This window comes from Chroicocephalus ridibundus, chromosome 8 (genome assembly GCF_963924245.1).
Source record: "Chroicocephalus ridibundus chromosome 8, bChrRid1.1, whole genome shotgun sequence".
Taxonomy (NCBI): Eukaryota; Metazoa; Chordata; class Aves; order Charadriiformes; family Laridae; genus Chroicocephalus; species Chroicocephalus ridibundus.
Window position 1 is genome coordinate 10,089,526 of NC_086291.1, and position 25,506 is coordinate 10,115,031.

The 25,506-nt window shown below is 49.8% G+C and overlaps 1 long non-coding RNA gene across 1 annotated transcript in view; it reads right to left on the reverse strand.

Moving 5' to 3' along the window:
* The window catches only part of LOC134519883 (uncharacterized), a 64,643-nt gene extending 39,898 nt beyond the window's left edge, over positions 1 to 24,745 (reverse strand). Inside the window, exons 1-2 of the long non-coding RNA XR_010072320.1 lie at positions 24,688 to 24,745; positions 4,819 to 4,954 (exon numbers count right to left, since the gene is read on the reverse strand). This is a non-coding gene — a long non-coding RNA (uncharacterized LOC134519883). The remainder of the gene's footprint in view (positions 1 to 4,818; positions 4,955 to 24,687) is intronic.
* Positions 24,746 to 25,506: the final 761 nt, after the last annotated feature.

The window sequence follows — 25,506 nt, forward strand, 5'->3', positions numbered from 1 at the left end:
GGTTAAGTTTCCTCTGAACATTTGTAATTTAGCTTTCAAATACGAATGGGCAAACAATGGACTCCGTGGTGGACTTTGCTGAATGAAAAACCCATGGTGAAACAGGACAAGATCCTTCCTTTTCCACTGCAGCTGGAGCTTCGGTATTTGTCTTGCCTTCTTTTCCCCTGCCTGCTCCGTTTGATGGGCTTGAGAGGAGAGGGGCCAGCAGCAAAAAAGGCTGTCTGTGAAGCACGGCAGGTCAGTTGAGACCCGAGATGGTGAGATTCCAGGGGAAAGGAAGGATTTCTCTCCCAGGGATGACCAAGAGGATGTTTTGTTCTTGCAGAAGAAATGTTGGATGAAATACTTCAGCAGATCTTTGTGATGGAGCCAGGCTGGGAGGGGGGTGGGGGGCCTTAGTGCTATGGGAAGAAATCTCCTTCAAAATGGCATGAAATCATCCACTAGAAAACAGCAGCTGAAGGTCTCCGGGAGGTAACAGGGGTGGGCTGGATCCAGACTTCTGCAGGCACAGGAGAAGTCAGGAGACAAAGCTGAGCATCAGCTGCTCCCTTCCCCTTTTGTTGGTCAGTTTGCTGAGCTACATACTCTTCTTTGGAGGATGCTCAGATGACTGAATATTGTTCAGTTTCTTTCCACCAAACTTGGAGTGCACAAGCTTTGCACAAAATTTCCCTGCCTTGTGTCTCTCTCAGTAGGCACAGCATATCTTCAAAGACCTAAAAGATCAAAAATGGGAAGCTTGTCCTCCACCACACAGGGAGGGAAACTGAGGCAGGGGGAGACACACAGGAAACCTGGATCAAGCCCAGGAGTGTGTCAAAAAAGAAAAAAGTCAGGATCTGGTCGTAATTCTGGTCATAAAGAATCTTGGAGAAGTTTGTAAGAGCAATTTAGGAACACAACTCCCATCCAAACCAACGTGAACTGGGCATTTGCATCCTGACATAAAGATTTTAAAGCAAAAACATCAATGGCAACAAAAAGCAGTCCTAAGAGGCACAAACATGTTCAGACAGTTGAGAAGAACTGTCTCGGGTCCCAAATGAAGAGCACATTGACACTGAGATATTTGAGATATGTACTTAACTGCAGGGCTGAAGGGGCTAAGAGGAGCCCCACGAGCAGCCAGCAGCGTGCCAGCACCCACCAGAGAGCTCAGGAGCTTCCACCACAGAATTAGCTTGGTTGCATGCAGGTCCTAATGGCTTTGCCTTGTAAAGCCACAAAATCCAGAGGCTGGCAGCTGCCATGGGTCTGTTCTTCCACTGCTTAGCCTGCCCCTAGGAAAAAGGGGGCCAGACGCAGCCCCCAGCAGTCAACAAAATCCCAGGGGATAAAAGCCGAGCAAAGGAGGATGGAAAGCGTTTTAAACAGTCAGGAGTCTGTGCTGTAAGCGTCCTGTAGCACTGAGGTTGGCCTCCTTCCCAGGGCTGCCAACCATTGTGTTTTCATCACAGGTTTCTCAGAGTGGGGAGGGTTTATTCCCATTTAATTGCTGGTTTTTTTTTTTTCCTTATACCACAGGTGAGGAGTCCCAATTGCAGAGGACAACGTGAAAACCACGATCTAAGCACACCCACAGAGGTCAGAGAAAGATACAGTGCTGCTCGTGGTGGTGAACGCATACAGATGAGAAAAAATGCCCTTTTCCTTTTTAAGCCAGTCTCAAGAGTTTGGCTGGCCTGAGTAACAAGCCGGAGCTGCTTTGGGTCCTTCATCATCAGCTGCCAGGACCGCGCCCCAGTGCTGACCAGACCCTGTGGAGGAGTGGTTGTCCTTGGCCTCTGGAGATAGGTAGTCACTTCTCCACCAAACCCAAGACTGACTGAGAACCTCCCCGGTGGGTAAATCACAGCATACACCCTCCACCAGCAGGAGCCATTGCCAACTGCCCTCATGGAGCCACTAGCCAAGACCCGGGCTTGGGATAATGGTATCAAAATTCATTAACCTAATTATTGCTGGTGTTCCCGAGTGGGTGGAGAGGGACTTTAGTGAGCAGAATAAGCATGCCACAATAGCAGGCGGTACTTCTGCATGGCCAGTGCCAGGACTTGCAAGGAAGCTCTGCCTCTTTCTTCACTTTTTCCCCTACATACACTCAAATTACAAACTTGGCAACTCCATTCTCGGCAAGCACCTTGTTCTGCAAACAGAGACCTGACGCCCCAAAGGGGCTTGCAGGCCCCCTTCAGACTGATGCTTGTGAAGAAACCCCCGCCATTCCCACCCATTCTGGGGAAAAACAGTGGCAATGGTGGCCCCAGGCTAGGCCTGCCATGGGATGCTCTACGGAAGATCCAGACCAGAGCCCTGCACACCACGTACGCCAGGGTGGCAGGAGCAGGGCAGCACCATACCACTTGGTGTCCTTGGCCACCTTCAGAGCATCGCTGCATAAATGTCCCTGTAAAGGAGGAGCTGACAGCAATTTCCCCGCTCTCGCGGCTGCATTCACTGGATGTCCCCACAGCAGATGCTGTGGTCATCACAGCCAGGGTGATTCCCATGAGTTTAATGAGAGCAGGCTACATCCCACCTCTCATCTGACCTAGACCAAATGTCCTCCAGATCCTCCATAAAGCAACAAAAATCCTGAACAGAAAGGCAGGACATGCTGGAAAGGCCCTAAACAAACAGAAAGGGTAGAACAGGATAGTTTCATCTTTCCAGTTGGGGCGGGGGAGATTTCAGGTGGGTTTAAGAGCTCTCAGCAGCACTTTGATCTGTCCACTTGAACCAAAGCAGAAACAGACCAGTGATGAGCACATCCAACCCTCTTCTTCCCACGGTAAGACCCAACCACGACACAAAGTCATTGTTCCCCTTATGTATCTGGGAAGCTCCCCCACAGATCGTTTGTGAAGAAGCACAGAAAAGATCCTCGGTATGTAGGAAACCAACAGAGTGTAATTTCTCAGATGGGACACCTTTACTCAGCTACATAGAAGAAACGCATTACCAGGCTCGATAATGGCTTGGTAGCTGCTGACCACTGCTCAGCAGAGTTACTTGGAGCCAAAGGGCCAGAAACGCAAGAGGAAAGGTTGGATTTACGCCTGGCGCTCTGGTGGTGGGGAGCACTGTGCCTGCTCTTGCCATCCTACTGCAGTGTCCCCACATTGAAAACCGAGATAAGCCTTGCAGCACATCTCTGAGGCAGGTGATGAACATTAACTCCTTAACCCGTCCATCCAAAATGGCACACAGAGCATGAAGAGCATCGGTGCCTGATGTCAGCGCCGTTTACGGAATCACACCCAAACTCCTGGACCAGAACTCCGGGAAGCAACAGAAAAAACACAGCAAGGTACCACTGCCAGCCTACACCAACAGCGTCAGACCAGAGACCAGCGGTCACATCACCACTGGCCTGGGCTTCACGTGTCACTGATTGACTCAAGTTTTAATTATGCCTCAATATCACCACGTCTCCCAAAACACAAAGCTTTCAGCCAGGCAGTTCCTGCCAGACGAAATTTCATAAAGAGCAGCTAGTGACTAAGACAGCCCAACCTTCAAGTCAGATGCTAACAGCTTTGGACAAGTGTGGGATTTTTACACCCCTATCTGCAGGAAAATCTGATGTTTAGTGCCCTGACTGTGAGCAGGTCACTCTTAAACCCCTGAACATCCCAGGCCAAAAAAAAAAAAAAAAAAAAAGAGAGAAAAAAAAGAAAAAAAAAAGCGCCGGAGGGGAATTGTACTGGCTCTAATCCCTTCTGCCATTCTGCATATTCATGGAACATTGTCATAACACATCAGTGGGACAAAAGGTCTGTCGGCACCTCCTCCTCATTCCTTTGATAAACCACGAGACAAATGCTGAGTAAACACTTGGAATCCATTCACTGCACTATTCTCATCGGGATGAGAAAGGGCTCCTCTTTCTTGCAGGCCCAGAGCTGCTCAGCCTAATAAAGTACGGCCCACGGCCCGTGAAAAGAGAGGCCTATGGATGATGAAAACATGGATTATCTCATTTCACCCTCCTTGTATCAGACCCTGCTCACATTCTGAGTGCACTTGGTCTGACACGCAATTACACACACCAAAAAAAAATAATAATAAAATTAAAAAAAAGAAAAAAAAGCCAAGGGAAGGGGGTGTTTAGCGAACGGGGGGAACTGTCCGTGAAATTTCACAGATGACCTTTCCCTAGTGGGAAAGTAATTTGTTTCTGCCCCAGCCATAGCCAGGAGTTTTCTCATCGATACCCGCATTCCCCTGAATATTGCAGTTGGTGGGAGAAGAGACAGCACTTAAGACAAAGCTTTGCAGGTCACTTCAGTGGCCTGACTCAAGCTGGTGCTGAGCCCCCAAGAAGTCGATGGGATGTTACCGAGCACCCCAAAAGCATCTCCCCGGCTGCGCCACTGCCTTGGCTCTCTGTTGCCTGCTCGGCAGCGGGTGTAGGCAATGCCTCGATCTCCTTGCACTTGCACGGCTGGAAATCAAGAGTCCTGAGGGCAGCCAAGTACCTGGAGAAGGAGAAGCAACTTCTGCGCCCACGGAGGGATGCGAACACCTTGGTGGTTTGGGATCTCCAGGTGAAATGCACGATGAGAGACAAGTAGGTCAGGGCATGAGATCTCCTGTGCTGGAGGTCGATGAGCTCCAGTATGGAGATGAAACCAAGCAGTCCCTTCGGTAATGCTTGGAGCCCACCAGAGCACACAGCAGGCTGGTGAGGCTGGGAGCAACATGGCTCCTTCAGCCTCTATTCACACCCCACAGACAGGCAGAGAGACCAGAGACACACCGTCATTTAACTAATAACCCCCAAAATATCAACATAAAGGGCTTCCTTACCATTAGGCGTTCATTGACTTGACCAAGCCTCGTGTAACCACGAGACATCGATCACCAAAGTCACCCTCGAGCGTTTTCCGGCACCTACAGCAGCCTCCACCATTGCCCAACTTTCTGGAGGCTGAGCTAAAAACGCCTGCAATAAAAACCAAAAAAAAACTTCAATAACCCAAAACAAGGCAAGAAACTGGTTCTTTTGAAAACAATCATCTGAAAGAAATATTTTCCATTTAAATAGGACCCTTTATTTGGAAGAATACGAGCAGTTTTCAAAGTGAAAATTAATTTCAGAGATAGTACATGGGGAATGAGCACACTTAATGCAATTGTGCCCGTAATAGAAAACAAGACACAGTTATGAAATGCTGTCAAATGATTAAGAAACAATAAATGGACCGCTGATTAACTAGGGTCTCTTCTCTTTTACATAAATGGCTCATAAACCTGTCCACTGACTGAGGGATGGGCGTATTGGTTGTAAACAGCGTATTCAACGTTTTTGTCTCTGCAAAATCTTGAAGTTCACCCTTAAGTTTCAAACAACCGGCAAGAAACGTGAGCGGCTGTTCCTTGGCCCGGCACATTACTTGCGAACGTCGCTATTCAAATATTTGCATTTTACAAGGTGTTTGTTACCAAAACTCAACTCGGCCGCGGTCTCACAGCAGCTCCAGCCTCTCGCTGGGCGAGCCCCCAGCCAAGCAGGCGATGCCGGCCGTTTGCTTTTCCCGAGCGGGCGACTCCTCTCCCTAAGCAACCAAGACGCAAAAGCAAGTGTGAAACTTGCAGGGCTTCCAAGAGGCTGTTTGTTTTGCTGCCCGAAAGCAATTTTCGGGCTAAACTGTATTTTGCACGTGTTAACGGCCACATTTGCCCTGCCCCAGGACGGCTGACAAGCAAGCTGCTGCCTGCAAACACCCACGTCCCACCAGCACAGCGATACAGCACAGCACTTCATTAAAATATCAGGCTAATGCAGTGATTTCTTTCCTTAGACGATGCTTTTATTTCCCAGTTGCTACATTATAAAATAAAAAATAATTATAATAATAAAAAAAAAAATCAGCAATGCTATTAAGCCCAGATGCGCTGAGATTACGGAGGCGCATAACTGCCATTCACGTCCAAATGATCTCAACCATCCTTGGGATACGAGCCCTAGAGAGCACCTCGCTCAATATTTCTTGTGGACACAAGTCTCCACACAGTTTCTCTGCCTGCCCAGCAGCGGCTCCAGCCTCCGGGGCCTTGGGGCTCCGAATTGAACCCCATGGGACAAACGTCGTTTTTTGAGCACGTGAAGATGCAGAACAATCTCCCTTCTCTCCTGCAGCCACCAGCAGCAGCCAGTGGTACCAGACTCCTGTCTCCACCAGCCGGGACCCAGCTGGGGAGCAGAAACAGCCCTCAGCCTGTTCTGGGCAGTTTTCCAGGGACTTTGCTATGCTTTGCACCACGTCCTACAGCTCCTGCCCCGTTCCCCAGTGTCGGGATGTTGCCAGCTGCCCAACCCAGGGCTGCTCCAAGGATGCTCAGTGCTTTGCCCAGTAGGAGGCTTTATATATCTGATTCCAGCCTGTTGCTCTCCAGGGGTGACTCTGACACCCTCGAGAGCTGCCAGGTCCTGGGGAAGGGTCAGAATTGGGCCCTGAAGATTGACGCGGAGTTTTTCCATCGACTTCTGCAGAAGCGGCTTTGGTACCTGTTGCGTCCTGTCAGCAGGGCTCGGGTTAGAGCATCCAGCCTTAAATCGACAATGTTCCTCTGAAAACCCGATAAGTAATTGGGGGATCTGCTAATAGGGCTTGTCAAAATCAATTGGGGTTAAACACCTTTAGCTACAATAACAGTCATCTGACCCCGGGCTCCAGAAACTGCCGGGCTCAGAGGAACCCCAGGGGGTTATTCCTGGCTTCCCATTGCTTTGAGACAGATAAAAGAGCAGACGATGCAGAGCTGGGTAATCCGTTCAGCCCGTCCCAGCCATGCACTGAAGTGACAGCTCCCAGAGTTTCTGCAGAGCTGGCTCCTCCTGGGAATTGTGTGCAGAGGGGCCAATTTGTTCAACAAAACCTGGGCAACCAGAGTTTTCTTAAATTCAATTGCCTGAAGGAGAAGGCAAATAGCATTTAAGCGGAGGAAAGTGCATTAAAACCACATCTTTGATACAATGGCCGATACACCCCACGCTGCCAACGCCTGAAATGATAATATTTTTTTTCTTAAATAAATAGCTCAGCAGCAGGATCCCAGCCTCCCCCGGCACAGGGAGGCTTCATGCTGCAGCAGCCGCGTTTCCAGCCCTCCAGGCCAAACTGCTTCAACGCTTCCCCTCTTTGCTGGGCTCATTTCCGAGGGCGGACGAGCTCAGGAGGGACCGACAGCAGTGCACACACTGTGCTGAGGATCCACGCAACCAGAGGGCACTTTCGGCTTATTTTTCCCACCAGCTCCCAGGAGGGAAGGTGTAGGAACATCAATTAGTGTGAGCATCCTTCCTGGGTGGGTATGAAGGGCTTTTCCTGTCCTTGGGAACTTACTGCCTTTAGAGACCTGCCAGACCTCAACACAGAGGAAGGCAAAGCAGGGTGGGTCAGGAAGAGAAGCAAATATTCAGGATTTGGGGCGCTCGCATAACCCAACGGGCCTCTTGCTGTTTCTTAAGTTGTGGGATGTACCACCTCCTCCTCCCTGGGAGCTTTTCACCTGTGCCTTCCCTCCCTCCTCCATCTGGGCAGCATCTGTCACCGTGGGGGCATTAGGGACCTCAGGAGAGGGTGTTTGGGTATCCCAGGGGAGGCTCCTCGGGGACCTGAGACCCTGAGCTAGACAGAAGTGATGCAGGGGAAAGGGACAGAGCTCTCGTGCTGTGTCCCAGGCAGGACGCTCGGTGGCTGGCTGCTGGTTGTCCCTTTGCAGAGCAGCCACCAACTTCATCCTGAAGCGCAGCATGTGATATTTGAATGAAGTCAAACCAATAATAAGGGATTTCAAATCGTCCTGTCTGGTCTCAAAATCTCTGAGAAACTACGAGACAAAGAAAAGCATCCTTTGCCATGCCTCCACAAGCTGCAGAGAAAGCTGCTTTCAGGCTTCCCTCCCTGGAGATTTCATCTTCTCCTGCTTCTGTGAGGATCCTAGCAAGGTTGTCTCTCCCACACCCGTCAGGCATGTTAACTTCTCAACCTGGCTAGGGCCCAAAAATCCAGTGCCAAGGTGAAAGCAAGCAATACAGAGAGCAAACAATTACCCCAACGTTTCCAAACAGGCATGAGTGAGGGGAGAGGGAGGGCTGCAGTGAAACCTGAGCAGAAGAGGAAATGAAAGGGGTCATACCAGGGAATACCAGCATGGAAAATGGGAAGGAATTCACTTTCCTTCAACACCAGGGAAGGGCTTTCATCTGTGAGGGACGTCACACCACGGACATCTGTGTTGTCACCAAGAATCAGCTCCAGATTTCCCCCAAGCCACCCTCTGACTCTCTCCCCCGAGTCCAGCCCCATCCAGCAGAGCCTGGACACCCACATGTGGGATCCCAGCACACAAAACCTTCACTCCTGAAAAGTGGTTATGGTGCCAGTGGAGGAAAAGAAGCTTTTCAGAGGAATCTGAAAGAGGGAGGGATTGGTAGTGATACAACACTAAAAGCAGCTGAGGAAAACCTGGGGAAGCCCAGCAGCGAAGGTGCCTGCCTGACCTCAGGGAACAGCAAAACTTGGTCCTCCCCAGGGATGGGATGCAGCCAGGACCACCCATGCGGTCGTACACACGTGGAGGGCCATTAGTTATCAGCAAGCCCAAAGAAAGAATTAAAAAAATAAAATCCCAGGGTCTCCTTGCATCCAGAATCATCTCCCCTAGAGCCCAGAGATGCTGCAAGACGGCTGTGCCACCTGCCCAGAGTGTGCGCACGCTGGTGTAAATCAGAGGTTGCAACCACCTGCGTAGCAGATGAAACTATTCTGCTGAGACGACCTAGTTCCTTGGGTGACATCGGTAGGGATCAGGCTTCAGGCAGCATCCCTTGGATGTTCCCAGATGCCTAGATAGTGGCAGACAGGGCGAGCACCACCTGCTGGGTACCCTTTTTTGCCCATCGTCAGGGTGTGGGAGGAGGGCAGCTCCGGGGCTCGGTCCTCTCGTTCTGGGTCCGCACAAGGGAAGGGGAAGAACTGCTGGTCCCCAGCCCTCTCCTGAGTCGCTGCGACCGGGGGATCACATCCCCGAGTGGGAAGGAAAGGCTCGGTGGGTATCAGAGAAAGGGACACCAGCCACACAGCTGCTTGGGACAGATGTCAGCTCACGTGTGTCACATTTTCTAGAATAAAAGTGAATCCACCAAGTCCAACACACTTCTTCTGGTGCCAGCAGCCCCACTGGGAGATTAACCTGCACCTTTACCTGGGTTGTTGTTTTTTTTTTTTTTTTTTTTAAACCAAAACACCACAAATATTAAATGTGAAGGGAAATCAGGAGCAAGTTGAAGGACTCCGCACAGCTCCACTCGAAGGAGACTCCCAATTTCTAAAGAAAGTCTAAACCAACTGTCATCGTCCGAGGGGTGCATTGTCCCTTGGAGCAGTGGCTGGTGCCACATAGGAGGTATTCAGGCTAAATTAACTCTCCCCCTAATACCTGAGCAAACATTTTCAGCTTGAGACTTAATATCCCTGGACATGTCTGCTGTCTCCCAGGTGAATCCCCAGATAAACAAGGTCAGCTCAGCTCTAATGCGGCTGTAAAAAGCTGTCAGTCAGCCCAGGAGGTCTGGTTGCAAGGTCAAACCAGTTCTGAAGGTTGCTGGGGCCAAACCTGGCCTGTCACTCATTTTAAGTGCAGGAAGGTTTGTTTTCTCATCACAATGTCAGGTATCCCAAATTTAGGATTAGCTGTCGGCCGCCACACCATTGTTCTTTCAAAAAAAAAAAAAAAAAAAACCCCAAAAAAACCCCACGTGCACACACACGTCCCCAGACCCAGATAAATCTGTGTGCTGAGCCTGCCTGCAGCTGGGAGGTGAAAAGAAACTTGCCTTTCAAGAAAAGAGAAAAGGGACGTTCCCAGACATTGTGTGAGAGTTTCTGGCACAAAAGAATGCCCAAAAGCACAAAGCAACATCCTTCAGTCAAAATTCACACTTGAATTATGGCATCTCCACCAGAATAATCCACTGCTGAAGAGTCACTTTGTCCAGTGGACGGGGAGTGCAGCAGGGCACCCTCCATCTCAAGGGGAACGTGTGGAAGCTGTCCTGGGCCAGCTGCGAGCAAAACAGCTTTGCACGGCATGAATCTTCGGTGCCACGTGTGAAACGAATGCAGCCTGTTCCCCAAACCCCACCAGCTATTTAAGCACGGGGACCAGTTTGCCTCTTTGCATCCTTTCTCCCAGCTATACGTCCCTTGTGACCAGATGATGCTCCCAGAACAAGGATCAAACCAAATAACCCACCAGAGTCCAGTCGAACCTTGGATTGGTCCTCCCACCGCCCCGCAATAGCGCCAGCACATCGTAGGGATAACGCTCACAGTCTGGGGGTGAAAGGGAATGCACAGACGTGATCCCCAGGAAGAAGGGCCCCGTGGTGCTCCTCCAACCACAACACTGTTTAAGGGGGAGGTAGTCTGTCTGGGGTGGATACTGTGGAAATAAGTACACAGGGAGAGAGATATTAAAGGGCCACTTAGGGCAGCTCACTCTTTTCAGAAATGCGCCAACCTCCACCATAAAACTCACTTGAGCTTTTGCCTCCCACCAGCTCCTACATTAACCAGCTTCAGCGCTTCACCTGCTGCTGCTAAAAGCAGCAGAAGTCGATCCGTGGCCAGTTTATCCCTTTTTGGAGGAACTAACATCGTTCCCAAACATCCCTCCTCCTCCTGGCTCCCTTGGTGTTCAGCCACAGCACGGCTCCTGCCCGTGCTTGGATGTGGTGTTTCTGCTGCTGCAGGGGGCTGGTGGGACAGGGACCATCCAGGGCAGCCCAAGGCATGTGGCAGGGACCCTGCCTGCGGCTGAAGAGGGGGGGGAATTTTTCAGCCTGTGTCTCAGGAAGGAAGGATGGGGAGCAGGGAGCTGCCCCGGCCCCTCAGAAAGAAAAAGAAAAGACAAATAAGCTCCTCGGAGGAGGAATTATCTGACTGCGCACAAAGAGGCGAGCCTGAAGAGACTTGTGCCAGGAATGCCTGGAGTGAGACAGGCTGACGACTGACAGCAGCACCCTCCCTCCGCGGCAGGCGTCACGGCGAGCTTGTGGCAAAGAGCAGGGGAGACACATTCACCTCAGCCCGTGGTGTCTCCACACACCGGTGGAGGCTCGGTGGTCCCAATCCTCAGCTTGTGTTGTCATGCTCCAGCCACCTATGGAGATTAATGGGCTGGGTGGACTTTGCTGCGATACCTCAGAGAAATATATCAAGCTCTGCCCACCCCCCCACAACTAAGCGGATTCAGCGGAGGTGCCCCAAACCTCACAGAGAACGCAGACAGCATCCCCAGGGCAGTAGAAAGGCAGGTAACCATTGCTTTTCTGGGCCACGCACATCTTTGCTCTCCAAGGTTGTCAAAAGACCCTCTTCACCTGCAGTGCATCTCTAGGTTTGGCTAATAAGCGGCTATTTCAGCACGTACCTGACTGAGGAAAGCATCTCGGACACTGGGATGTCTCCACTGAGGGAGATCATCTGAATGGCTGAGTATTCACGTATAATTATATAAAGCCTTGGCTCCCAAGGCAAAACCAGATTAAGAAATGGCCATCCTTGATGCCTGCGGCTCCATGCTACAGTTCACTGCCACACCTTCAGAAGGGGTTAGTTTTTAACCCTGACCATTTGGTTATCCAGCTAACCGCTCAGCCTTATAAAACCCAACTGCTCAGCGTAGGGGATGGGGAGCTGTGGCATAGCTGGAAGAGGAGCTGGGCCAGGAAAAGCTCATTTTCAGCCAAAGTAAGTGAATCATCTACGAACTTAAATGAAACTGAGTTGACACCATCTGCTGCCCATCCCGGAGCAAACTCCCAAAATGATATCTCATGGTGAAAGAAACCCCCAGAAAGCAAATAAACAACTAAACCCTGTAGAACGCCAAAGGTGGCCATCCATCACCTGCAGGGCTACAGTGTTTCCCCAGAAAGCTTCTCCTCCCTGCTCTCCATCGCAGGGACATCCCACAGCCGGTTAACTATCCAAAATTGTCACTTTTTTGTTCTCTCAATTTTCAAGGCACGTTAATAATTTCTAAACAAAGAAACAAGACACTGTCCTTAAACATCCCCAATATTTCAAGTTTAACTTTGTTTCAACATTCCTAGAACTGTGTTTTTTCAACAATTAAACCATTAATCTTTTTCAGACCCACTCAGGACCTTATCTAGATACAACATTTATCTTCCTGGTCTTAAAGCCAAGGAGAAAATAGGCATTTCTTTTTTTCTGCTCCTACAAAACAATAATGTCGCAACAGTCACTGCCGCTTCCAACCCAGGCTATCAATGTGCTCAGCCCAATGCTATCCTCACGTTGCAACTCAGCCCAAAATATCTGATTCTCAGTTTCATCCCATTACATCACGCTCTCTAAAAAGAAAAACTAAACACACACAACCCCCTCCCCCCCAATCCAGCCACCTAAGCAAAGATTCATTTCTTGATGAGGCCTGGGAGAAACTCTCTCCCAGACCTCCCCAGAGAGGCCTCAGGAGCTGCTGTCACCAGCTCCTCGCTCTGCTGGGCATCGCTGCATCCACTGAAGAAGGGGAATGATCCACCCACTCTTGAGCCTAACTCACTGCCACTTGACCACCCCTAACTCATCGTCACTTGACCACCACAGCCCTCACTCATTCCCACACCAGCCTCCATGTAGGTGCCGCTCCATCTTCTTCTCTCCTCACCTCTCCACTCTTCGTGAGTTTCAGCTGAATCAAGATCCATCCTCCAGCAACGGCACTGGAGCTAGTCCCGATACACTGCAGTGGTAGAGAAGCTTTGGCCAAACACCAGTTCTCTTCCCTTTCCCAAAAAATGTCATTCCCCGTTCTGGAGCCTAGCATGATGGATGTTTTCACCACTATCAACAAGCACAACACACGACGCAACACAAACGTTCTCACAGCTTACAAAGCCTGTTCCTCCCCTCTCCTCCTGCCTCGCCTGCTTGAATTCAGAGATGGCCAACAACTATTAAACACATCAATGTAAATGTTAGTAGATTGCTTCTAATAGGAAACAAAAATGTTTTGAGCAAAGCTAATTGCCGGGAAATAAGGTCGTTCCAATATTTCAGCGGGGGGTTATAAATCTCTCGGTTCCTGCCTCCTTCCAGCGTTAAGGTTTTACAGATGTTGCTGTCAGAAGGAGAAGAATGATTTCAGATGCTTGTTTCCACTTTACATTAAAAAAAGGCATAAATGCATGCAGCAAATCGCCGGGCGAGCTTTCTTTCTACAAGAAAAACACACAAATCTCAACAAACAAAACACAGTAAGTCTGCATTGGGGCTCCTAAACTCTTATAATGGTACAAAACGCTAAACACACCGACAACTGGCAAACTTTAACATGTAACTTGACTCTGCCAGTTGCTTTGACTGACAAAATGCTTCTTCCAGTCCTCTGCTTTTCACCCTTCTCCGCCACCAAATGTTCACTGTACATGGAGGGACCTTCTATTCCCACAAGGAGATCAGGAACCAGCTCAGTCCTCCCTGGGCTAGAAGAGGTGGAGGAGACGGGCCTGAGCAGCCATGGAGAAGAGAGCTGTTCTCTGCAACAGCTAGACCTAGGCCCAAATCCGAACGTTACGAGGGCAGGGAGAGGGAAGAAAGCCTCTGTTTAAAGTACAAGAGGATGGTTAGGGAAGAGAACAAGACCTGGTGGCTGCCTCTAAGTTGGCTGAACAGGGGAGTTAACCATTTGCATGGGAAATATCCACCAGCAAAGGGGCCGGCTCAGCTCCTTTCCCCTTGCACAGAACTCTTGGGAGCCCCCAGCCATCCCCAGGACTAGGATGAAGCCCCCCTGCCCCCCGCCCAGTGCTGACACACACCCCACGGTACACACTGTACATGGACACACAATGGTTTTCTTTGGAAACCATTCTTCAAGCAGCAAAATCTCAGCCGCGCAAGCAATCCTCTCCCTGGGAAAACAGAGGAAGCGTGGAGAGGACCAAAGGCAGACCATCGCAGACCAGGGGTTAGTCTCTGCAGGAAGGTGCCCATCGAGTTTCTCATCAGTGTATTAATTGGGATAGCATAGGCACTAAACAGGGGGATTACACTATGGTTCCTGCTTAGCACAACCACAAGATCTTGGTCACCTCCCCAGCCAAGCCGGTGTCCATGCTGTTGGCAGCATCTGCACCCAGTGTCCAACCAGGCACCAGTCAAACGAGGACTTGAGTGGGCTTCAAATGCCCGTGTTCAAAATTGCCACTGCAAAAGCCAAGGTAGCTCAAATCGTGACTGGGACACGTACACAAAAGCACACCAATTTGATCAGCTTTAACTCAATGAGCTGTTTTAACACTCACGGGTGTCACTGTCACACATTGCACTGTGTTATAGTGAGCTTTCTTTCCAGCAAAGCATAATCCATTCATTCTCCTTCAGCTTCACTTACCTTTATCTCCTTGATGCCACCCAAAGGAGGACAGGGCTCTGCTCCCCCCATGCCCACCACCCCCAGTGACCTCCTTGGGGCTCAGTGGCATTCATCCCAAGGCACCAGACTTGCTCCAAACACGCCTGATAGAAGCCAAGGGGCCAGGACAGCTCACGAGAGGCATTTGGGCTGCTTTATTTTTCCAATCCAGCAGAAGCTGTGCTCTCCTGCTGAGAAGCCTGGAGCCACCTCTGAAGGCAATGGGTCTGTTCCAGCTTTACACTATTTTTCCTTAAGCTCAGAGATCGCTGCTGAGCTGTCTCTCATCCTGCTTTTGGCACCTTCTTGCATTTTAAACTGCAATCATACCCCCCCCAGAAAAAAACCCTTATCCAGGCAAGGGAGCATCCAGTTCAGCTCCTCTTACAGTCCCACGACAGCAGTATGACTTCTCCAGATCCAAAGCGTAACCCACCATGGTTGATTTCCACAAGACTCAAAGTGGCACTCCTGAAAAATAAGCCAAGCCAGAAATAACCCACTGGGACAGAAGAGCCGAAGTCCAACTTCTCTCTTATTCAAGTAGGTGGACTCATGTCCCTCTCATAAACCAGACAACCACCACGTATGAAGAAGCAGGTACATATCCATCTTAAACCTCCTGATGCTCACGCTGGCTGGACCCCAGCAAGGACGGGGCTGTTCAGGGTCATATTCACATAGCCTGTGTGGCTGTGCTTCTCGTTTCCCACCACATGGGCCACTCTGCAGGATCCATGAGTGGGGGTTATGTTTAGGATATCTGCATTTGGAGAAGATAAAGGCGCTGGGATGGCACATTTCAGGATCAGCCTGTTAAGTCGCAGAGGCCAGCGCAGCATCCCCAGGCATCCCTGCATGGCAGGTCGGCTCCTCCCAAGCTGTAGGTTGAGGAGATCCACCAGGAAGGACAAGCCCCGCCACCTCCACGCGGGGAATCACAGCAGCTCCTTGCAGGAGGGTGGTGTGGGTGCCAGGTGTGCACCCCAGGGTGCCTGTTTCAGGAAGGTTCCTCCACCCTGGCTATAAATACCAACCCCGACCGCACGTTCCCTAGCGGCTCGCTGTGTTCTTCCAGCAGATGTGCCAAGACAAGCCGACGTGAGGCTCCGTAATCGGCAGTTTGTTGGTCTCCCGGGGCCAGTGAAAGCCCAGATTAGACTTTATGGCTGACTCGAACGCACAAGCAACCAAGCTCTGTTAGGGCCACGAGCAACTGTGGAATGATTTAGGAGATGGAACCTTGAAGTTGCCAATTATTTATCTAGTTGATGACTCAGACAAGCAGTTTTACTGTCCAAACCTTGAGGGAAAACATGTGGAATTAATCAGGCTGCACTGAAAAAAAAAATCAAATTAATATAAAATAAATTGAACGACGCACACGATACCAAACCTGATTTTTCCTTCCAAATAGGCACCGTATCTAAGTGACATGCTTTTTGTTGCTTATTTATTATCATTTTGCTTTTAAAGGGAAACACATGGCAGCAGAAGTCATTTCTGCAAGTACAACAAAGCATAATCTCTTCACAAAGAAAGGCAATGGCTGTTTACTCAGCAGGTCCCTTCTATTCATGACATTGCCATGTGAAAATAAGAATGTCACTGAAAATAATAATAAACCAATACGTCTTTGTGATTACCCTAGAAATACACCAATTTCAGTGTTAAACCAGCCAATACGAACAAGGTTTTCCCATGAGTTTGTTGCCTGTTAAGGTAGACAAGATGCTTTGGTAGTTGAATGTTGGCTGAGAGATTTGGGGTCCTCAATCTTTCGTGCCCCAGAACCCTTGGGAAAATCACTTCAGCCCAACTCATCAGGAGCCGGATGCCCAACTCCCACAGAGACACATATTTTGGGACCTTGTGGGATTTGGGACCACCTCACCGCACAGTGATGTCCAGAGCCCTCACCCTCACCCAGCCAGGATCGGTACCATATTAATTTCTAGTTTCAAAGGTGCACATATGGATAAAAACTGAAACTTTTCTTTAAAATTACAGATTTTGCTGAAATTCCATTCTCGGGGAGGGAGACTCAAGTACCAGCCACATTAAAACAACATGCTTAGAAACAGGTCTGAGAGCTATTGCACCCAGCATCAGAGAGGACATCGATAAAAGTTGAGTCGGCTTAAACCAGACCCAGCCAAGGCAGCGCTCAGCTTCACGCCAGCACTCCTCCGACCCCTCGCATCCCTCTCCAGCACCGGCGAAGCCACATCCCCTCTCCCACCAGGCACCAGCCCTCCTTGGGACCCCAGGGCTTGACGCTGAGCCAGAAGCTCCCGCCTACCTGCCTGTTTCGCTGCCTCCTCCTTGACACTCGGCCTCCCAGATAACATCAGGCCAAGGTGATTACGTCCCCCCTGGGGCCAGCAAACCAGATTTTCTGAATGACCTGCCCAGATCACCTCTCATCAGCCTCACGGTTGGTGCCAGGGCTTTTCCTCTACGCAAGTCGCCAGGTAACATCCTGGAGCCAGACAGTTCCCCCCCTCCTCGTGTTCATCAAAAGACTGACCATGTCATTGCTGGAGCCATTCATTTAGCACACGGTCCAGCAATTAGCGTCCCCATCCCAGCATCAGGTCACTCTGAAACTTGCCCTTCTACTGCGCCCTTCCTGTTTGCTGTCTCTTCTCCACAACTGCCCTTTGATTGACTTGCTTAAAGATGATCCCATCAAGCAGGTTGTGGTCTGGGGCCAAAAAGGGAAAAAGACCACAAGTCAGCAGGGGAAAGTATCTGCTGTGAGAGCTTATTTCATCCCTGGCAGAGGGATCATGTCTCACCCAAGATATATGCCTCCCCAACAGACCAGCCCGATGCTCCCCAGCCAGGGCTCGGCAGCAAATGTCCCACTGCTGGTCCATCCCCAACATCCTGCTGTCAGCTGCTGGTGGGTTTGTGTTCCTTATGATGGGCATTTCAAGCAGTTTCACAGTTGCGTGTTCTATCAGAGAGCAGCAAGAGCACAATTTCCACCTTCCTCATCCAGCCCATGGCCATGCTCTCACCTGGGAGGCAAGGGGTGACAACAGGGGCATCCATCCCAGGTGCCCATCGCTCCTCCCCTCCCAACCAATGCCCATTTTAAGAGACCACAATGGCCTCAGCAACAGGTCTATTCACAGACCTGCAGGCTGCCACCTCCCCCACTTTCATTAAAATAAACTTTTCATCAGGAACGCACCTTCACCCAAGTCACGAGGCAGAGGAGACGAGGCAAATACTAACAGATGAATGAGAGCACACCTTAAAACAGAGCAACGACCTCATGCAGCGTCCCAGAGACTTTTTCTTAAAGAAGAGAGACAAGCAGCATTCAGGCCGACTTAAAAGATTGAGCAACACGATGACAGCTCCCATTCCAGGGGAGAGAGGGAGAGGGGATTTAGATTCAAACTAAACCCTTGCGGCAGGTACCCATCAACACGCACCCCAAGGTCACATGCGGGAGGCAGCTCCTTTTACAATAATAGGACACCTTGAGGCTTTATTTACCTTCAGAAAGGCTTTTTCACCCTGATGGCAGTGCCTTCACCCCTGGAGACCTTATGGAATACCAGTAGCATCGCCCCTAAAAGAGCAGGTTTTGGGGACCACCAGTGTCTAGGTGTGCAGGGAGGGTGAAAATCCAGGTGTCCAGCCCAGATGGGGGTCCCAGGTCCCCATGGATGCCCACCTGATGAATCCATCCCCCAGACAGGCTCTCACCCCTACAACACATCCCCCAGTACTGCCACCCCACTGGTGTCCTCCCCTCCACGTACATGTCCTACAGGGGGGTCAGGCTGACGCAGCCTCTCCTCCCACAGCTGCCCAGCCTCTCCTTTCCACCTCCATGTACCCACAGACACCCAATTTTAAGCGCACGAACAGCCCGTTTCCTCTGCTCACACCATCACAGGGTTTAAAGCACCAAGGATCAAGCCCGGAATGTTGAGTTTGCTGGGGAACGGAGGGCCTGTCCCCATGGCTGGTCACAACAGCAGCAGAACGGAGGACCACCAGGTCCACAGCAGCAGCTCAGCACCGTGACAAACAGCTCTCATTTCTGTCACTCCTCTCAAGTGTTTAAAAAACACTTTTTTGAGGCAGAAAAGCCATAATGGCATCACCTGCACATGAGACCAGAGCAGGTCTAGTGCTGCTGCGGGCAGGGGACAATATGGGGGCATGAACTTCCTGTCTCACCTCCATCACACATGTCACAGCCCTGCAGAGGGGGGGGACAGGGTTTACCCCTGCAGCTCACTCCCCCGTTACTTAGAGCTTGCTCTGACTGAAAAACTGAGCCGAAAAAAGACCACGTATCCTGGCTCCTCAGCTGAGCTCCAGCAGGCAGAGCTTGCCACCAGCCTGGTAAACCAGGGCAGGTCCTCCAGCAAGAGGGGTTCCATGGCTTGCTGCAGGCATCTGGCCACTCATTTGACCTTCAGCATTTCTCTTTCACCTCTCAGCCTTTGCTCATTTTCTCAGTTTAAGGCTTGCGATACTGGGGTTAGAGGGACTTGGGTAAGATTTCTCCGCCCCCGCTTTAAACAAAGCTCCAGGAGATGGTACAGAAATCCGAGTCTGCTTTAAAAAGGAAAACCAACTTTCCTACTCCTTGTGGTTATGGGACAGAAACAAACCAAAAAAAAAAAAAAAAAAAAAGAAAGCAGAAAGCAAAGGAAAAAAATACAAGCTTCAGATGATTTCTAACCAAATTTCATGCTCCCTGAGTGCCCGGCAGGCTTTCCAGTCACGCAGGCTTCGGGGCATCAAAGTCCCCTTGAGTAATATCAAAGTCCTCAGCAAGTCGGGAGCTTTGGGGCATTTGCTGGTGGGGAAAGGAACCAACAAGCAGCACAGCAAAGCCCCACAGCCGGTGGAGACCTCTGCCCAAGGGATCCCAAGGTTTTGTGCTCCAGTTCCCGCTCTGCCTCCAGCGACACCCGATGAAAAGCAAGGAAGCTACCCAGCCACACGTCCCTGGCACTACCCAAAAACACCCCCAGCACCTTCCACTCACACAGCCCAGCCCAGTCCCAGACAGTCCAAAGGAGCCGGCAGCTTTGCCCCTGAGCAAACCAACACAGTAACGACTAAACCCAGAGTCCTCACCTCTGCTCCTTCCCTGGATCCCAAAGCAGGAGCTGCAGGGCTAGCGCTTCCCTCCCTGGGTGCAGGGTCCTGGGCTCCGGTTTGCAATTCTGCACTAACTTGTGGGGACCAGCAGGAGCTCAGTTACCAAGTGCCTGTCCTCACCCACCTGGGCTGGGTTCCCTGCTGGAGCCAATTAGACCAATTAGCAGCACATCAGGGTTGCCCTGCGTTTGTACTGAGGACTGTCACATGTGGGTTTTTGCCAATGACCCTACCCATTTCTGTGCCCTTCAGCATCTCCTGGGCTGCTTGGGGGGGGCTCCCATCTCCCCACTTTTACCCATTCCCCCCAGAGCTCCTATTTTTATGGGACTGTGCGGTTCAGAGAGGGGACAGCAGGGTAGATAAGGCAGGAATTAATGAATTGCTTGTGATGGAAGAATAACGCTAATTAAGGCTCTTCATATGCCTCCTGTCTACTGCCGTTAGCTGCTGTGGTGGCCCTGTGCCTACTCAGACAGCAGAAACCTATCTGCTCTCCCAAAGGGACTCCAGATCTCCCTTCTCCAGAGTAATCCCTACCGCAGTGTCAGTTAATGGATCAGTCATTTTTTTCACTAATTTTCAAAATTAAGGTTATCACCTTTTATTATTATTATTATTATTAGCATCACTTGTGCCTTATCATTTTAATCAACTGATGTTCTTATTAACTTTTTAAAACACATGTCATCTGAAGCATAATTAGCTAGTCTTTTATTCTGCAGCGGAGATGGACGTGAGCAGGTTGGACACAACTGCTGAGAGATGTCATATCCCTCAAGGGGGACTGGACTCCTGAACGGGTTTTGGTTCTCAGAGTCTGCCCGCAACTGTGTTAACTTGTTCTTGAGGTACTTCTCTTCCAGCATGAGCAGGTGCCCTAAAAAATTGCACTGATGGATTTCCCTGAAAAAAATATTTTCCCGGGAAAAAAAATACCACCCCTAAATACTTTGGAAAACAGCAGAACTTGTTTAACAACCCGACCTAAACACCTGGAATAACTCTGGGGGTAAATGACTCTTGACTCATTGAACTGATGCAGTGAAGTTCTAAACCACAGCAGACCTGTCCTTCCCAATTCATCTCCTGCTCCTCCTCAGAGCCTGGCCAGCACCAAGGCTTTGCAGGAAGCAAAACAAGCTGTTAAACCACAAGCCAAGCCAACTCTTGTCCCTTCTTCCAATGTCTGCACTGCCTGCAAGACACCTTCCCCTGCTGCTCAGACTTGGTGCTTCCTGCAAGTCCCCGCTCCTGAGCCTACACTGGGGGCTGCTGCTGGTACTGGTCCGGCTCATGCCCCACGCTCAGAGTTACTGGCCATGCCCCAGCACGAGGCTTTGTCAATGTAGCCCTGCCGGCATCTCCAGACTCCCCTTCTCTGCCCTCCACCAGCCAAGATGCCAACTCCATCCTGCCTCTTCCCATTTCCTTACCCTGAGGTCCCTTTGGGAAGCATGGGGCTGTTATTGCTGAAGGATGCCCAGGTAGTACCTGCACAGCCGTGGCTGAAGGAGAGAACTACCCCATGCTTCTCCACCAGAGTCCCTTGGAAGGAATAACAGAAGGGCAACTAGGAGATTTTGCCAAAACTCATCAATCAATAGACAAAACAATTTAGGTTTTTGACCGTGTAGCTACAGCTGTTTCCCTCTAAAATTCCCCTGTGAAAGTGAATCGGGTGCTTTTCCCGGCAGCTTCCCTTTTAGTGCTCCCTCTGCCAGCCCAGGCCAGATCTCCCTTCCGAGGCGCTCGGGGATGGAGACACACCAGGAATAGTTCTCTGCTGTGGTACCAGGTATGCGGCTCCTTCGCTAATGGAAAGCTCTCACCCAAGCCAATCTCGGAAAGTTGGCTTGTTGGCTCAGGATGGGAATGACAAACCTATCACGAACGTAGGGGCACAGAACAGCCACAATAATTACGTTGGCCCCGTCTAGCTGTTCTCATTAGATGCAATTAAATAAACTGACAAAAAAGCACTGTTCCAAGTTCACTGTTGCCAAGTTACCCATATAGCAGATCTCAGTCCAACAAAAAAATCCGTCCAAAGATATCTGTTTCTTTATGGGTACTTTTTTTTTAACTTACACCATTATAAAAAAAAAAAAAAAACCACAAAAAAATCCCAACAAAACAACACAACACAAAAAACCCCCAACAAAACAACCAGGATTACTTTTTGTTTAAAGTTAGGTCTTTCAATATATGGGAAATGTACAGCCCGTGAATGCCACTTACAAGCTGCAACCTCTCCTCTGCGAGCCTTGCACCCCTCCTTGTGGTAGATTGAAGCAATTGTGTGAGCAAAATCCTCTCTCTGCTGGGCTTTGGCTTCCAAAAAGAGCACAGCTAAGCGCCCGAGACATGCTTTCAGCTCTGGCACCCAGCATCGTCTTCTCCAGGTTGCGAACATCTCCGAGCTAGAGATATAAACAACTTCTCCCTCTCACTAGAAGTCAACGATAAGCACGCGTTTCAAACATAATTAAACCGGAGGGTGTAGATGTGTGTGACACGTTGGAACAGTTAAACTGCCCAATCTCAATGTTTGTTTAAAGGTTACTTTTGGATGAAAGCTGGTTAGAGAATAAATAACAGATGCTGAAGGCATCCATTATGTATTTTTGCAATTAGCAGAAAATCTCGGTGCTTTTCTTAAAGAACATACATAATTTTGTGGGATGTTTATTGCTGGAAGCAATCTGCTCTCGCTGGCAAGAACAGCATCCAAGAGCCCAGGGAAGCTTCACAAGAAGTCACACATGGTAAGCCAAACGCAACGCTTGCTTCGGGAACAGCACTTCAAGCCCTGAGCTCTCTCACAAGGAAGCAGTCAAATGCGCTTTCTTTCCGCAGAAAATTTTAAATTAGAAAGAACACGGTAAAATTATCCCCGTTCCCATTTTCCACAGGCATTTTGATTACCCAGTAAAAACGTAGTTGCTGATTATGCTTTCCTTTGAAAAATGCATCCAGGATGTTTCACGCCATCCTTGTCTTCTATGTCCAAGGGCTTCTCCCATGGGCCAACTACCACCTCCCCTCTTGGGGTAGGGAGATACTACTGTACCTTGGGAAATCTTGTCCATCCGGGATGCATGGCCTGGAAAGAAAACTGGAAGTAAGGAAGCCGCTACAGCTCCAGGAGAGCATCTCCCTCCCACAGAAGCCTGTGTGTGCGGAGAAGGTGGGGCAGCAGCTTAACTTTGGACTGTGCAAGTCCTCACCCTGAAATAAAGGCACTGGTGATTTCCGTCACATCCAAACGAAACCACAGGAGGTATTTAGACAAGGATAGAGGTATTTGGGTTAGAACATAATGTGGACCTCAGGGTACTTGTTGACCACAGCTGGGGACTTCAGGTGGTTCTGGTTTGGAAGACAACAACGGTAACACCTTGAACAGATCTCTCACCTAAAGAGATAACTCCGTGCTCAGTCAGGAAAGACAACCACCGCAGATTACGTCCTCCAAATACCTTGATAGATCCTGATAATCCCTGAAGACCTCTACAATAGATTAAGCGTCACTCCTGCGACTTGATCCAATTGGGAAGCTATCCAAAAAATCTCTTTTTGCAGCTCATGGCACCAAAGAAAAGTGCGGGCTGAGCACAAAAGTTTGGCTTTGTGCAAGCAGAGCCGCTGTACAAGATACCGTTCCCACGTACCATCCACATATCGTTACACTTTGGTAGTCGCGCAGCGATCCAGCAATCTTTGCCATTTCTCACCACAAAGAAACTGCATTGTGCTAAAAAGCCCTCCAGAATAAAGCAGATAATATCTTTTGGGATGGCGCCTTGTATTTTCCAAGAGTTGTCTCGCTGCAGCAGCTATTACAAGAAACTAACCCAAACCCTCCTATTTGTAAATTAGAAAGAAAAAACACAACTCAAACTGGTATTTGGTTTAGGAGCAAACGGTTCGCACGGCCCTTAAGAAGCATTTTAGACAAAAGCAAGCTTTCTGCCAAACGCTGGAGGAGGGAAGAGAAAATTTCTGCTCTGCTGCCCGAATGCAGCTATAAACCAGGATGAGAAAATAGCCTGGCATTGCTGCCCACCGTGAAATAAGTTGTGCGTCTCGTTCTTCACCAGCACGGCTCGATTTGTCTTCCTCCTGCCCAGTTTAGCTTCTACAGCTTTACCCTGAAGACAAATTCCTGCCCCCACCAACCCCTGGAATTCAAGGTGGCAGAGGCGATGAGGGGAGACAGGCAATTTCTAGGCAGGGCGTGCTTTTGTATGAATTTCCATCCAGCGTAATCATGGAATCGCTGGACTAAATACCAGCGTCGCCGCTGTGCGGAATAGATACGTAACGAAAGCTGAAGCCTGGCTAGCGAAGCAGAATGGACTGAGAGCTTCTTTGAGCGCCTTTCCTCCCTTCCTCAATCGTCTCGGTCCCCTTGAAGCGTAACAGGTCATTGCTAGTTTAACAGCTACTGATTGAGGAGGGGTTTCTTTTTTTCATGCAACTGCTGCTGAAGCAAGACAGACACATCTGATCTCACTCGCATAGGAGAAAAGAGCAGAGGTACTACACCGAGATTTTCCGTAGTTAAAAAAAAAAAAACAAAACAAAACACAAAAACCACAATGTGCTTTACATCAGTTTTGTAGCAGATTATGCACTAAGCTCGTTGGCAGAAAGAGGATCTGATCGCTCCAGCTGAAGGCACTTAAAGATTTAGTTGCTTTTGCAAGGCACACAGAGGTTGGTGAGAGCACCCCCTTCCCCATCCCAAAGAGCACCCACAATTCAGAAAGGTGAGGAAAAGACAACAAGGCAGAAAGCAAAGAGGATCGAGACTACATCAGCTGAGCAGATTAGAAGACTCAATAAAGACGTCTTTTGTTACCAACAGAAATACTCTACAGACCACAGGCTGAAAACCACCATCTTAAACTAAGCAACCCACGAAAAACAGCGGAGCGCAGCAAGATTAAATTCATTTATGCCCCGCTATCTCCACTGGAAGATTTATAAAGGTCTGCAGATCAAAAGAGCGTGAGAACTCCTGCTGTAAAAAACCACGAGCCTTAATATTTTTGTTACTGTCTCCTTCGTTACCTGATGAGCTGAATCCTCTCTGCATCGTCGTGCAGTTTTCAGCGTCAGCTGTTCACCCGGGATCTTTGGACTGGGGCGAGCGCCCAGCCCCAGCTGCCCGGTCTCCGTGTCCTGCTGCACCATGCCTTGAAGAAACAACCTGATCTTGCCAAGGGGCCAATGGTTGCCCCCCGCCCCGAGCAGGAGGCCAGCCGAGCAGTCACAGATCATAGCTTTCGGAGACACGTGCACCACAGCAGGGACCCAGCCGGTATTGAACTTCAAACTAAGCAGAAAAGTAATCTCTTAAGCTGCAACTTTCCTAAGTGCTGGCAGCTAGAAACTGCCAACCGGTAACGACAGTTGGCAGCTCCAGTCTGAACCGAGGGGTTTTTCTCCATTTAACTCTCCCATTCTCCCCAGTTCAGCCTGGGCAGCAGCACGCAGACGTCCCCGCTGTTGTAAGACGTAGCATTTTACACAAGACCTTGGAACTCCCTGACGAACCCTTTCTTCTTATTAAGGACAAATGTTGCTAGTGGGGAATATCTTACGCTGAGGCAATCCTCAGCTGCGTGGTCATGGTCTTCTCCACAATAGCGTCTCCTGCGCCTGCCCCCATTCCAAAAAAATTGGCACCTTTTAGGCAGGGATTTTCAGTTCAAGCCTCCCACTCGTGGGAGTGGGAAGTCCCCAGGGAGACTCTACAGCCTCAGGATGAAGTTTCAAAAAACAAAAGAGTTTTAAAAAGACGTTTGTCTTTCACCAGCAGAAAGATAACCTTCGCTGCTGGAAACCCCCCCCCCTGCTTTTCTCGTCCCTTTGCAGGCCAGCTCGGCA